General features: G+C 32.4%; 1 protein-coding gene across 1 annotated transcript in view; it reads left to right on the plus strand.

Moving 5' to 3' along the window:
• PCDH11X (protocadherin 11 X-linked) overlaps positions 1–17,032 on the plus strand; it is a 773,446-nt gene that overhangs the window by 580,711 nt on the left and 175,703 nt on the right. The window lies entirely within an intron of this gene.

Below are 17,032 nucleotides of genomic sequence, written 5' to 3' on the forward strand. Positions count from 1 at the left end.
GTAAATCCAAATATTGAAATTCCAATGAAAAGTCCCATCATATTGAACTATTAAGACTTCCCTTCTGAAAGAACTAGCCATTACCTTTTTGCAGAACAGCTTAGCTTCCAAAATATAATATCTGAAATCCAAATATCATGAGGAAAGATCTTAAACACATTGAACCCAATTCAATACCCATGTAACTCTTTGAAATATCCCCTCAGGGTTTTAAAGGATATGAACTGTGGCTAAGTAAAAAAACCTTTCATCTAGAAAGATCCCATAATACCCAATAGTCTGAAGTGAATCTGTCTAAACATTATCACTCAATATAGGAAAAAAGCAGACTGCTTTTAGGACAGAGAGTGAAAGGACCACGGCATAGGTAAAATTAATCACACATTTTAAACTGAGTTTTCTGAGCTGTTTCAGCAATACTATTTTTGCAAAAAGAAAGAAATATTGGAGCAAATTCAAACTAAGAACTTAAGAGACTTTGATTTTTAAAAACATTGATTTTCTTTGCCCACTCCCAGATAGGTTTTTTTTTCCTGAAATTGAAGAATTTTAACTCTCAGAAGATTAAATAAATACATTAAGATGAAGTGCAGATATGTTTTGTCTTCTCTCATTTCTGTTTTAGTCTCACGTCTACAAGTGAGCCTAGCTGCTGTTGTAATATGTATGATTAAATAATTAGTTATGAAGAGAAGCATTCTAATGGGATGGGGCCAGACTACTTGATTAGACTCAGTCCTGCAACTCACTAGCAATATGACATTTGACAAGAAATTTAAGTTCCCTGTGACTCAGTTTTCTTCATTTTTAAAATGGCAATGATAACAGCTGTCTCACAGTATTGTATTAAAGGAGTGTGTGCACATGTATCTGAGTATATACATATACTTAAAGCATTTTACAGGATTTTTTCTTGGGATAATGCATATTCTCACACAGTACTTTCCAAAGTTTCATGCACACACACCACCTGGAGATCTTGTTAAAATGTAGACACAGTAGTCTGGTGTGGGAAACTGAGGTTCTGCATTTCTAACAAGCCCCCAGACAATGTCGATCCTGCTAGTCTGGTAACCTCACTTTGATTAGCAAAGTTCTAACAAATGTGTTGAGTAGCTGACCAAAATAGAGATGAGGGAGAGCAGTGCAACAATTAGCCATGATGAGTTAAGGCATTAAAATAACTCATGATGATCTGTGATAAAGCCTCAGTGGAGGTTCTGTTATATTTTAAGAAATATCAAAATTTACTGTATTGGAGTTTATATTGTATACACTTTGGGATAAATCTTGTACCAAAGTGTAGAAAAGCCTTCTAGATAGTTTTGAAGTGTTAGTATATATTCACTTGGTTCTTCAACCAAAAGATTGTCTTTCCTTACTGTCTCTTCATACACACATAGGTACACACACACACATGCACATACAAGTGCACACATCTTATTTTTTTGACAATTCCAATTTGAAAAACAATACATTCTATTTATATGTCGCCATGTCATCTAGGTGAGGATAAATGCTCTTTTTATTCTAGGTGTGCAGCTATATACAGGCTCTCTATTTCTGGGAAACTTATCAGAACAACAGGGCAGAAAGGGCATTAGCAAAGTAGAGCACTAGCTGCACAGTCAACTAATCGACTCAGCAAACATCTTATATGCACGTGAAGTCATTAAGCTTCCCATTACACACAAGCTGATTAAGAATCCTTCTGGATCATTGCTCGCATTGATGGTCTGATTTCTGTGAACTATTATCAGAATGGGGAAGATGAATAAAGAAGTCAAGAAAGTGGCAAAAAGTAAATGCAAAGAGACAGATAAGTTTCCTATTGAATGTGGGGTGCTGTACTGTTTTATTTGACTACTTTTGCATGTATCCAGAAGAGTCTGTTTTTTGTGTATGCCTATTGAATCATAAAAAGGAAATGTACTGTTGTTAAAGTCCTAATAGTTTTGAGAAGGCATATTTGCTTAGCAATTCAATGTGGATATATTCTCTGATAGGAACTTTGAGTAACTGCTCATTATGTGTGAGTTTTATTTCTTTCTTTATCTCATTCCTCACTAATATATCCTAGTTTAGTTTGAAAGAGTGAAGAATTATTGACTGATCATTTGTTCTTGCATCTGTTTTATTATTATCATTCATTTTCTTTGCAATCTTTCTCCGTACTCTCCCCCTCCTAGTTTGTTTTAGGAGGCTCTATGCCTCGAGTCTAATGGACATAAAATGAAGGGAAGTCTGTGATTTTAGTATGCATGATGCTTTCTGAATATAGATGCTAAGGGAAATTGTAGGCAGATGTGTTTTCATCTCTTATGGTATATGGCTTTTTCTATTCCACAGCCAAATTCTATTCAACATTGTGACTTATTTGAATTAAACCTTCACAGAGTTTAAAATATATTAATGATTTTATTTCAAATTGTTTTAGAATTTTCAAATTAACTATTAGAACTTTTCCCAGAAATGAATAGTTTAGGATCCTATCAACAATAGCAGGAGCAGCAGCAATAATAATCATACAGTCAAAAGTAAAATGTTCATGTTGAAATTTACAGAATGTATACTCTTCTTTGTAAGTGGGTGGATTGATATGTTAGAAGGGGTAAATGGAGAATATGTTACTGCTGATTTGTAGATCAGGCTTACCCTCACACTCCTTAGGCATAAATGCAAATAAATATTCCTCCCCAGGGTGAGGATTGAACATACTGAAGATAAAGCAAACTAACTTACTCTGAGCATGAAGAAATAAAAAGAATACTTGCCATTTTTATAAATTCCCACCATTTTCAGAGACATAAACCGTCTTTAATATTATGTTTTTTTTAACTTTTTTTTTTTTTTTTTTTTTTTTTGCGGTACGCGGGCCTCTTACTGTTGTGGCCTCTCCCGTTGCAGTCGGAGCACAGGCTCTGGACACGCAGGCTCAGCGGCCATGGCTCACGGGCCCAGCTGCTCCGCGGCATGTGGGATCTTCCCAGACCGGGGCCCGAACCCGTATCCCCTGCATCCGCAGGCGGACTCTCAACCACTGCACCACCAGGGAAGCCCAATATTATGTTTTTATTGCATGAATATGGTAGCCCCATGTTTTTGCTCCATTACAAAAGCATTTCATTGTAAATCATGTTTCTTAAATGCTCTGTGCAATGCCTGTATTATATGAGACCAAGCCATTTTATTGGAATATTTTAAGGTGATTTATTGCAAGTAAACCCATGGCAAAATGTTATTTCTTAAAAAAAAAGTCATAGGTGAGCATAAAAATGTTTTTAATCAATGAAATTTCTTTTAAAGTATTTTATCTTGATATAAGTAAAGAAACTTCTGTATATCTGGAACACTGAATGCCCTATCAAGACTTCAGTTTGTGCTGATTTATAACAAGTAATTATCTAATGAAGACAGTGTTAGGCATGTGTGAAAGTTATTGAAGCAATGATTTGCTGTTTTGACAAATTACTGTAGATCAAATGATAATACCTCATTTATATTCTTTCTCCTCTTTCTTGAATCTATGTCCTTAAGCAAATATAGAAATGGCTTTTAAGGGAAATACTCATTTGCATGGAAAAGTAAATGGCCCTTAGATGAATACATGAATTAATCCTTAGTGTCCTCTTTCAGTTACTCCTTCCTGTTTTTGAAGGAAAGAATAATTTTCTTATCAAATTAATAGATACATGTCTACTTGTATAGACATGGAAGGAACAAGGTTAGGGATAAGGGGGACAGAGATATAGAGTCTGTCAATAACTCTTTGTGCCCTTAAAAAGGTCAGTTATTCTCTTTAGGCCCATGTCACATATTTGTAAAATAACAGGCTTGGAATGACTCTATAATTTTGTTGTTAAATTTTCCCATACACAATATTATATTCTGCTTAGGCAGCAATTTAAAAATTCTCTACTTTTTTCTGTTACATTACCTTAATTTGTTAATGTTGGATAATGACCATCACTAATACCTGTTATTCATCCCAAAGGATTGAATTTTAATTTTCTCTTTTAGCTAACAAAATAGTGTACAGTGTTAAAAATATAATAACTTCAACATGAGGGTGAAAACATTAAATACCTCAAAAATTCACCAGCTAAATACCTAGGAGAATATCTTACCCAGGTTAAGCCTTAAGGGAAATTCTAGTAGACCAGTAGGTATGATATAACTTTAGAAAATATTAGAGAAAATAAAGAAAATATTTTCAGTGATCACAGGCAGCAACAAAACATTTTTATTAAAATATCATTAAAGTATTCTACTATACATGTTGGTTTATTATCGATGATTCATAGGTACTGAATCAATCATGTATAAACTTAGGGAGATAGAAAATTTCATAGGGAATTCTGATAAAACGTAAGGTGCTTGCAGTAGAAAGTATTACCTAAGGAGAATCATTAGAATTTGAGAAATATTTATTTTTCCATTTTAACATTTTACAGCATAACTCAATCCGAAGAAACTATTATTTTTCATGAACTATTTAATTTATTTACAAATACAGGTGACACTCTGTCTTGTGCTGCTTTAAAAATAGAGGGAGTAGTTGTTGGTGAAATGTTAAATAAATAGTCTACATCTATTATCTGCCCTATAGAATTGGCTCCTGAAGCACACCATTCCACTGCTGCCCACTATCTTATCAGAAATACCTAAGGCTTTTATGGCTTTTTCCGTGGATGTTTTGACCACACAGCTTTCCTTAGATCTTAACACCAAATTTCACAATTGCTTCATAGGCAAATACAAGATGAACAATTAACATTGTTTTTTCAACTGATTTTACTGCATTTCTTCTTTTATATGTGTTTACAATTTCAGACATTTGCCAAAGCAGACACATATATATCATCTTTCAGTATTTTCTGCCTTGGTTGGAGAAAGTATCATCTAACCAAATGTTGGGATAAAAAATACTTTTTCTCCCTGTAAACCTGCTGAGGGCTTATAGTTTTTATGGGTTAATGATAAGCCTTACCTCTCACCTGCGGGTTGGTGAAAAGAGATTATTATTTCATTAGATTTCATTCGGATGGGAAGGGAGGATGTATGTAGTTAAAGACAAAGTTAATTACACACTGCTTTCTTTTTTAATATACTATGAAAAGACTTGCTTCATTCAGCACAGGCCTACTAATAATGTTTAAGATTATGTTTTTGTTGGAAGATATAGTACAGGTAAGAGAAAGTAAAGAATACCCTTATGTGAACATAGGCTCTCACTGGGAACAATTAGGTACTCTATTTATACAACACAAATACACACACACATATATATATTATAATTATGCTGTGTATTTTGTGTTATTTCTGCATTTATTCACAAAGTTCTTAAGGGCCCATGGAAATAATATATTAAAGACTTATTTTACATATCTGACATAACCCTGAAGCCAAATCACTTTAAAATATCTTAAAATACATTAAAATATTTTTTCTAAGAAAAGTAACACAATATGCTCCAAAGAACTTGTATTTTGTTCTCAGGCCATTAATATGATGAAGGTATGGTGAATTCTTGATAGAGTTTTAAGCACAATTTCTCATACTCTTAATATTTACCATCCGAAGACTAATACAGAGGTTGCACCCTTTGTCATGACTTTGGTTTAATGGATTATTTGTAAGTTATGTACTTAAAAGTCTTGGGACTTTAATCCAGGTTACACTATCCATCATGTTTAAAACCCAGAGCACTATGAAATTTTCAGTAGAAATGATGGTAGGTTCTTTAAGTTTGTAAAGAAATTTTAGTTTGATATAATATCTTCCATTTATAAATTTGCATTACAGAATGATAGCTAGACTATCATTACTTCTGATAACTCAATATTAAACAACAAAGTCACTTTTTCTCTGAGATTATGGCTTACTTCTGATGTCAACATTACTTGTAAGGATGATCACTGAATGTATTTCATATGATTTTCAAAAAATACTAAATGTCATTATCTGTAAGTTTTGTTTCTCTTCTGCTTATATTTTAACTCCATTGAAAATTAGTGGCAAGTTTTACATTAAAACCTACCTGACAAATATCACTCATACATAATGTAAGAAATAAATACCTTGGGTAGGAAGCTCATTTTTAAAAGGGAGGAAAATAAAGGAAATAAAAATCATAGCTAAAATATACCTTAAGAAGATCAAGCTATGGTGCTCACTTCTATTTTTTGAGCATTGTATAGAAACTAAATTTCCTTTTGAACTTCTAGATCCCTTTTTCCAATCTAAGCATTTATCAAAGGGAGAGATATAATGATGATGAATGATTTTAGTAACTTATTTTATACATATAACAACAAAACCAAACAGCAGGTTGAAAACTAAATGTACTAGATTTTTATAGATTATAATTAAAGGTGAATAGTGCATTTAAATCCAGGAAATCTTACTGCAATGCCTTTGAGTTACTGATAATAGCTTCCAGAACAAAGTAATACACTGAAGAAATGATAAACCATAAATTACTAATAAAATATAACAAGTCCATTTTTATGCAATTTAAGGTAAAGATGACTTAGACATTTAGGCAGAGGATTACTGTCTGTCTTGAGACAATGAAGCTTCCTCCTATCTTAGAAATTTCCCTGGGTTTCATATGAACTCAAATCAGTCTGAATTATTAATTTACATCTAGATCTTCAAATTTAAAATCTACAAACTTCCTATTTATTTTGGTTCAAAACATCATGAATTGTTGTTTGTATTTGAGTACCTATGTGAGTATCTGTTTACATGTGTGTTCAGAGATATGCGTGGGATATATACTTGCTATTTATTTTGTAGAATGTGAATTTGTAAGTCACTTCATGCATTCCTCCCATGAGTTTAAAAATAAATCTCTTCTGCTTGCTAAATCAGGTTGTAAATACCTCATTTAGTCTGCTACTACAGTAACTCATAAGAAGAGAAAGGTTGCTTTTCCATATTTTACCTCTGGCCTCATCTTATGCCAGTGACTGCTGATTATAAGTACTATTAGTGAAACTGAAATCAGCATGGAGCACTCAAGTTGCTTTTCAAATAAAGTTCTTGTTTCAGCATTTATTTTCCCAAAAGCCTTTTAATCAAGATTATGGGAAAGTCCATAAACTTTCTGCTGAATATTTAACAAGCTGGAGGTCATTACAAACATGTCTTATCAAGGGCAAGTGAAATGAGATTGCAATCAGGAAAACAGAAGACTCAATGATAAGCTAAGCTTTGTCTCTTAGATAAAATCTAACCAAAAAATCAAAGTGACTCACATTTTCACCTTTCTTTTGTAGGATTTACTTTTCCTGGTTTGAGCCATAATTTTCAAAAATGGTAAATAGGACTAATTCATTTGATTTGAATCACTATCTTATGTTTAAGATGATGATTGTAATTAATTCTGCACAATGGAAATACTGGCAGAATTTAAATAAGAAGGCTTCACTAAAGTTTCACAGTTTAATATTAAAAGCATAATTCCTTTTGCTAAAAATAAATTTTAAATGCCATGTGATATTGTACATTTTCTAATTGACCTAACTTACTTTTACTAATACTTAAATCAAAAATCTAACAAAACTATGTTTCTATTTTAAGAGCAATCAAAAGATATGAAAGAAAATAGAACCAGATTTTAAAACTCTTACGCATTTCACCATCCTCAGAAATAAATGAATGAATGAATGGGCTTTCAATCTACCCTCATTTATGTTCAAATTACCTATGTAAAGAAATTATCTTAGCTGTGACAGGGCGAGAGAGAGTCATGGACATATATACACTAACAAACATAAGGTAGATAGCTAGTGGGAAGCAGCCGCATGGCACAGGGATATCGGCTCGGTGCTTTGTGACCACCTGGAGGGGTGGGATAGGGAGGGTGGGAGGGAGGGAGACGCAAGAGGGAAGAGATATGGGAACATATGTATATGTATAACTGATTCACTTTGTTATAAAGCAGAAACTAACACACCAATGTAAAGCAATTATACCCCAATAAAGATGTTAAAAAAAAAAAAAAAGAAGTTGTCTTTAGCTGGATCGCATGGAGATGTAGAATGAAAATTTCAATTGTATATACTCTCCTAGCTAATTAACAAAAAATATATATGAGATTTAGCCTTACTATACCTTCAAGTTTTAATCTATAGTAAAAATATAATACCATTTATTATTTATCTTAAAGTTGTATGTATAGGAATAGGAACCTTATTTTTCTTCTAAAGAGAAAGATTTTATTTAAGGGAAAAAATAAATAGCAGAGCTGCAAATGGATTACAACTTCCAGTCTTCCTGCTTACATATCTTTGGAACTCTTTCTCTAGCAGAGTTTAAGTAGAACGGTGAGTGGCTAGGCCATAGGTTGGTCTTTAAAATTAATCACTAAATTCTACCACTCCATCCAATGGATTTGTGAGGTAGGTAGATATTGAAGAATGGACTTAACTACATATAATATAGCCAGCTCTGGCCTCTGCCATTTTGTCTAAGCAAACACAAAACTGAAGAATTTTAAAGGACACAATTGATTTGTTGTGTTAGGGGAACTTTCAATGCATGCAAATAATATTCTGTTATTGCCCCAACACTTCCTATGAAGAATAAAGATGTGCATTATAGGATGATGTTTGGTTGTGACTTTGAGGAAGTTGCATACTCAAGCTCTATCATTACCTCCTTTGTATAAACGTGTATAATGTTAATACCCACCCCACTGGATTGTCTTCAGGATCAAATGACATAAGCAGTGGAAAACATTTACAATACCCCAAAGTGTGTATGTGTTTGCTCTTTCCCTACACTCTTGCAGACACTGGATATTATTAGTATGTTTTAATTTTGCCAAAATGATATATGAAAAATGTGTTTCGTTGATGTCCAGATGTAATTTTCCATATTTATGAGTGAGACAGTACATCTTAGCATGTTTTAACATGTGTTCATCAGAATATTAATTTCAGCTATAAAAAATTTCCCTTTATCATTATTACTTTTCAACATATTGGACTTTTACCAATTTCTGCAGTTTTTAAAAAGTAGATTCTCAGATTTCTCAGTTACATAAAGCTGTATGCATAGAAATTAATTTGCATTATTTAACTCATACAGAAGGCAGAAGAAACACGCAAAATGTTAGTGTTTGCTGTAGTTTACTAGAACGCATTTAATGATGAGAAATGCCTTTTTTAAAATTTAATTTTATTTACTTTTTTATACAGCAGGTTCTTATTAGTTATCCATTTAATACATATTAGTGTATATATGTCAATCCCAATCTCCCAGTTCATCACACCGAGAAATGCCTTTTTTATCACTATTCTTAACAGGATTATATTTTATATAAATCTATATAGATTTTATCTATAGAAAAGCATGTTTAGCGTTAAAATATTTTTAAAAAGATACCTGGCTAATTATACTTAGAGTGATACAATTTAAGCTGGGAAATGTCAACATTACATTGATATGTTTTGTATTATATATTTCCTGAGGACTAAGGGTGAAAGACATCATTTGCTACTTTGAAATGAGTTTTAAAGTACTTTGGGAGAATTTATTTTGCTAGCATGACTTTCTTTGACTGTGGCTATACTTATTTTAATCATGCAGGACCAATTTGAGAGATGCTATTTACAATACCAAATGCATTTTTAGAATTAAATTATGTATCATCCAATAATATGACTGATGTCATCATAGTTCAGCAGAGGACAATTTTAAATAGTAGTTATCTCATATAGACACAAGCATACCACATAATACTTAAGCTAGAACTTGGTTTGACATTCTGTTTAAAGACCACATCAAAATGGTAAACTTCCCCTGCTCTTGATCACTTTGAGATCAAGAGGTATACAAATTATAAAACACTGTTTGTCTTGTTGCTATAACTATTTCGTTATTTGAATAAATTCCATGTTGGTGAATAAGTCATCCACATTATGTATATTAATGGAAATATAGTGTAGATTTAGCAAGTAGATAGTAATGAGAGAATGCCATTTGGTTGAAATAATAGAGCTATGCAGTGTTTTTCTCCCCTATTTCTGAAATACAAAAAATTTCAAACTCTGTGGTCCACAAAATTGTGTTATATTGAACGTATTATGCTTTGTTAAAAATTGGGTTAAAAAGTAACAATGGCTAAACTCAAGTGAAGATTTGGTCCTTAAGTCTATTTGATTCACAGTACTTTTAGTTAATTGCTTTACTCTACCTCATTTTGCTTGTGCTTATTCTATTTCAATTAGTGGACTCTTAACATTTGTATTTACTGAAAATCAATGCCAAGAAATTGCTTATTCAAGACTTACACTTTGAAGTGTGAAATATTTATCTTTCCCCAGCACTTTAAAAGCGTATCTTTTAACATTTTAAAATAAACATATATTTACACATTGGACTGGTGAAAGCAGAATTTAAACTAGAAATGTGATGGTAGTAATAGCTTTAATTACTTTGTGAGAATTTAAAAGGATGTATCCATGTGAGAATAAAGGCTTCCCTCCCTCCAGTGGCATCCATATAATTTATTTTTAAAGAAACCATCCTTTATGCATTTCAGGGTCCCCCCACCCCCGCATCTTCCCACCCGCCCCATCATTGTTACTGGGAAAATTGGTAGAAAGGAATGTAATTAAGGGAGGAAAATCACACTTAGGAATTACCAAGCATAATTATCTCTTCTCCTCCCATTGCTTGCTGATAGGCATCCTTCCAGGTGTTTAGCTAGAGATGGAGTGAGTCACTTTCTTGGTACATATAGTGAGTGACTTGCTTGGCAACGTACTGTCTATACTGAGAATTAGTTGCACAGCAACAAAAGATATATTCTTATATTTTCAAGGTGAAATTGGTACCTGAGTGGAACTCTTCATGCAAAATTGCCCCTGCAGTACCAAGTAAGAGAATTTTAATGCTATACCTGCATGAAAAGGAAAATAAGAAAGGGGGTGATGAAAAGATAGCTTTGAAGAGAGATAGGTGATTCCTTCAAGATATAAAGGAAAATATAATTTATGATTATCATTAATGTTTGCCAATTTGGCTTAAAGTCCTTAATAATCTGTATACCCAGAAGCCCTGGCATAATATTCATTATTATAAAACTTAGTAGGGCATATTAGTATTTTAGAAGTGATATTTTGAATCAACAATGCCAAAAAGTTACAAGGGACAATGGGAAGATAAGGGAATCTGCATAAGTAGTAAGGACTGCTTTCTTGAGGGATCTCAGAAGGGTCAGCTGGTATTTGATGACATCAAAGGATAAAGAAAATCTGTGCCTTTGGGGTAAGAAAGTGGTATCTGCAAACTCTCTAGAAAGCAATGTAGATCTATGTATTATCAGTCTGTAAGAAAAAGACAAATCAAGAGAAAACCTTTTGCATTCCATTATTAGCTGTGGAAGTGGATAAAATCAGCAGATTACAGTTTGAATAACCTCAATGTTTTCTTTATTCCTGGCTGTTTTGTATCACTAATTTTTAAAACTAACAAAAATATGAGGCAGAAAGATTTTAAAATACAATATATTGCAAGAAATTGTTGCCAGAGAATGTTTGAGTAGTTCAATGCTATGAAGACACACTAGACATATATTTCCCTTCAGGTTGAATAAATTGGCAAAGTTGTGGTCGCACTTATTTTTCAAGGCAGTTAAGAGTTAACAGGAAATGCAAATCAAACATGCTATTTCAGAGAGGATTAATCAGATAAACTGAGGGTAACAGAGGTAAAATACTATTGTCATCATATCATATGAAGATTACACATTATATACATGACTTATCACTGAGGATCCTTTTCAGAAATGAGGGTCTTCAGGAGATTTTTACTCTCAGGATAGTTCACAGCCTCCAGCATTTCATCAAAATTACCATTTAAGTGTTTTTACCGTCTTATGACTCTAGAGGCTTCTGCTCCAGGTATGCAAAAGTCACCTGTGACTCTGGTTTTGCCTATCTTTCCAGATTTTGGGCTGACAGTTTGTCCTGCAACCTTAGTTCTCTGATAGATCCAAGAAAAGTAATTGATTTTCATCTTGTTCAGATTTTTCTTGTAAGGGAGCTAGCTCTTTGCATACCAAAGTGGAAACTGGAATTTGCCTCATAACATTATAATTAGTTCAATGAAAATATATTTTAATCAATTCTGTATTCAATCACATTAGATATTATTACTTTTCAGTGTCCTACTTGTTTCCATCTTCTTCTTGGATAACCTTTTTATATTCCTGAAAAGTAATGTAATACTTGAAACAACTAAACAACGACAATTTAAAACATTTTTTTTTTCTTTTTGCGGTACGTGGGCCTCTCACTGTTGTGGCCTCTCCCGTTGCGGAGCACAGGCTCCGGACGCACAGGCTCGGCGGCCATGGCTCACGGGCCTAGTCGCTTCGCGGCATGTGGGATCTTCCCAGACCAGGGCACGAACCGGTGTCCCCTGCATCGGCAGGCGGACTCTCAACCACTGCGCCACCAGGGAAGCCCCCAAAGACCAACTTTTTTAAATGAATTTTTTATTAAGCTATCACTATGCTTTCAATATAATTACTTTTTCTTATTTAATGAATCATTGTTTTTTGTTTGGAATAGACATGATATGACAAAACTTAAAACAGATTTAGGGATACTGATCAGAAAACTCTACCTAAATTTCAGTGTTTTAAAAATTAACCTTTGTGCCTACAAAAATTTAACCAGCCAACATCACTTTCATTAGTTCATTTTATTTACAGATGACCTAGTTAAGAGGTGTTTAATATAAGTTGCCAATTGTGGGTAATCATATATTCGGTTTGAACATTCTTTTTACCCCTGGCTTGTTTCTTTGTTGTTGTTGAAATCTAGTTTTATTTTTCCTAATTCAGGTCTCCATGTTAATTTATTATTGTTTCAAAGAGAAATTCACAAAAGTTATAATAAATAATCTTTGATTATTTCCTACAGTACAAACAACCCAGAATTTATTAAGAAGAACTTGGCAACATTTGGATCTATATATATTTATCATTTTCTCAAGAACACAACAAATTCTATTGCTATCTATCTCTCTTTGAAGGAAATCAAACATTGATGCACATACTTTTCTAAGAAAGGTCTTACTGCAAAGTAGGTCTGGTGGGCTTAGTTATTTATGGTCTCTCAATTCATATTCTCTTAATATACCATGATAGAATGAATCAAGAGGTAATCAGAGTGGAAAATTTAGAAATATGGCAAACTAAATGTTTTAATATTGCTACTAATCACTAACTAATAATGATATCAATGCCTTTTATCAGGTGTTTACTGTGTTCAAGGCACTAAGATTTTATTCTCAAAATCAAACATATGGAACAGAATTTAATATCTCAAATTTATAGGTTGTTAAACGAAGGCTTACAGAAGTTAAATAGGTTACCAAGTTATACCATTAGAATATGATGGAACCAGTGGTACATCTGATTCCAATATCTTTGTTATTAACTATTAAATGAATCTGACACAAATGCTTGTTTACAGATTTATGACATTTGCACATGCACATTGATTATGAGTTGAGCAAGAAGTAAAGATATCATCAACTGCTTCACAGAATCATTATTATTATTTTTAATTTTAAAAGGTTACAGCTTTCCAAGACAATCAACCACTATAAAGCAAGAGTCACATGGCTGTACCAATGTCACCTCAAGTCTTGAGTCCTAGGATGAAATTCTTACCCAAAGAATGACATAAACAATCACACTGGAATTTTTATTCTCAGCCAAATCCAATGGCCTCCAAATTGAAAAATTGATTTCCAGAAGGCAATTATATTATAGTTCTCAGCATTTATCTTTGGGTACAGTGTATACTTTGTTGTCATTTATTTTAATATCAAATCTCAGTTCTGATCAATAGCGCTAGATTAAAGAGGAAAAAATGTGTTTTCATAAGCAAGGGCTTTGGAATGAAATGTAGTACTCTTCAGAACTTTACACTATTTTAGCTTTTGTTTTTTTTTCTGAAGCGTATGGTATTGAGCGAAGGTTCTATAACTCACTAATAATTACCCATTAGCAGTGCATCTTCATCAGAGGAGAGTGTTCTACTCTGAGTTGCACTACTGCTTTTAGGAGGACCACTTAACTTCCTACAAGAGATGATTTACCTCATATGGGTGAACATATGTATGCTTATCATTTTATCTTTTAAAATAATTTCCAAGAGATCATGGACTTTAGTTCATTACATTAATGTACCTTTCTGTCACTGACTAACAAAGCCTAATTTCTACTTCTTAATATGAATTAGACTACTAGTCCCTAATGAAAATACAAGTGTATCAATTGTCTTATCTGAATATTAAATTTATTTTATAAAAAAGAAATAGTATTTTATTGACTCAAAAAGTATGAAATGAAATATTCTAAAATACAAGTCAGCATTTATTTGCATTAAAATAATCAAGAAGATACAGTATAGACAACTTGAAAACATTTCCAGTAGAAACAATTTTAGTGACTTTAAAGCTAAATTGTATGGAATTTTAGAAAAGAAAAATAATGTGTTATGTTTATAACTACAGTGAGATGTGTATTTGGTCTATTTAGATACTTAGCTGAATAGCAATCATGAAAGTGTGAATTACAAGACACAATTTATGCTGAATGTGTGTTTTAACTAATAGGTGAAATGGCACAAATTCCAAATTTTGCAATTAAAATATTGACATTCTACAATTCACTTACTAGGAAAAATTATTTCCAAAGCTTTATATTATTAGGGAAGACTAAATATCCATAGTTATTTTACACTTTGTATGATTGGAATAATTGCTTTAATATGTGCTAATAGGAAAGTAAACATTGTTTTTATTTCTTACTGTGCTGTATTGAATATACATATAATGAAGCTTCCCAAGTGAATTGAATTCAAAATATTTCTCATGTTTTCTAATCAATTAAAAGCCACAGGTAGGCTGTTGACTGTGTGTGTGTGTGTGTGTGTGTTTTCTTAAGTAAACTTATCAATATTTAGTGTATAAAACTCCAGTATATTCAATTAAGCAGAGAGGAAAAAGCAGGCATAGGTTTAAAAGAAGATCTGGGCTTAATTGAGAATAGAAATAATTAGAAAGTTGATTCCTCTGTTTTTTTTAGTGCATATTTCTCTTTGAGAACATTAAACCTGGTGCTTCTATTTATTCTAGTAACTAAATATTTGTTAACTATAAATAAAAGTTGTACATAATTTATTGTGTTTTCAGGATCCAAGCCACTTTAGTGGCTTTTTTTTTAACATCATCTCATAATTATAGCTTTAGTATACTGGACAATTACTTCATTACACATAAATGCATCTCATTGATTTTTAGCAATGTCAGAGGTGGGCGGCTGAGAGTCAGAGGTATTGTTTTTAGCTGTTGTAGTCCTTTTCTGAGTGATGGTGTAGTGTGCATTATGCATGGGATAAATGCCATCTGTAGACAAATTAATGATTTGTTCAGAGAAAGGTAACAATAAATAAACTGCTAGTAGAATATAATGAATAGTGTTAGTTGAATTGTGAAAAGCAAGTAAATATTAGTGTTTGCATTTTGTATGAGTTGGTATTTCCAAAGTATTAATAATTATTATTTGTGTGTTTTTTTTCTATTATAGTGCTAATGTCATACCAGGCATATAGCTGCCAAATTGATATTATTCTTTTAGATTTCTAGAAATTTATTCAGCATTAGAACAAAAGATACACACCCTGCATTTGTTGCAGTCGGCTGGCTCCCAAATGTGTCAGCACTTGAATTATGGATCTTTTATACTAGCTTTCAAACAGATTTTTTTTATTACTTACAATATTGAAATAGAATGTTATTCTAACTTTCTTTCAGGACGGACACATAGGGAATACTCAATATGAATTAGAAAAATATATTTCAATGTTTAGGGAGTTCTAATCTATACATGTAATTTTTGTTAAACTTTGTTTCTGTTCCTTGCTCATGCTAAATTTAAAGGCAATAATGACTGGTTAAGGAGACTATGAAACTGTTATTGGCAGTGAGTACTGCAGAGGTTTAGCTCATTGCCTAATGTGTTTAATTAATATTGAACAACCACCAAGTCACTTTGGCTTATAGCCCTGGTCATACACTTTTGCTTTCTTTTTTTCTTCTGTTCTTTGTTTCTGTCTCTTTCTTCTCTTATGCAAAAGCCTGTTCTTATTTCATATACTAGAAAGCTAAGCTTTGACTAACCCACTCCTGACAGACTGGTTTACTACATGAGGTGTGTTCTGTTTACTCGATTTTAATATAATTGTCTTTTGACCTAGTTGAATAAGGATTTTCATGTTTTTAATATGATATTGAATAAAATTCATCTAACCTTCCGCTGAGGTACATTTGCCGCCACTTCCAACATGCTTCTATTGCCCAATGCCAGATCTCTTCCCTACCTACTAGTTTTTCTTTTTTCTTTTTTTAGTTTTTCCGATTTAACACATTTGATAGTACTAGTAGTTTCAACTAGTTTAAGAGTATGGAATAATTACTACTAAGTTTTGCTGCCTGCTAAGACAAAAGTATCAAAATAGAGTAAATTCCTGATTATCCATAACCACAGATAATCATAAAGTAAAAATGGCCAGATAATCACAAAAGTGTATCTGTGAAGGCAGATATAATTTCCTGATTTTTTAAAAATAATATTTTATTTAGAGGTTTGTCGTGATATTTAAATGATAAGTAATCCATATCTTGGAGCTTTGATAAACTTTCAGTGTCTCCTATCCTTTGATAATGATAAATTATTCACTTATAAAAAAATGTTAGTAAAATAAGGCAACTTTTAGGAATTTGCCAAGTACTTTCTGCACATTTAGGGAACTTTCAGAACATAATAAAACCAGTGTGTTGTTAGAAAAGGAAATAATTCTTCTGGCATACAATTGCATTCAAGTGATAAAATGTTTACCAGATCTGGCTTTTGCTGATTTTTTAATAACAGTTTGTGAAATAATGATAGATTTTGTTATTTTTTGTAGTAGTCACTAAGACCCAGTGGTTCTTTAGA

Source organism: Phocoena sinus, chromosome X, assembly GCF_008692025.1.
Source record: "Phocoena sinus isolate mPhoSin1 chromosome X, mPhoSin1.pri, whole genome shotgun sequence".
NCBI lineage: Eukaryota > Metazoa > Chordata > Mammalia > Artiodactyla > Phocoenidae > Phocoena > Phocoena sinus.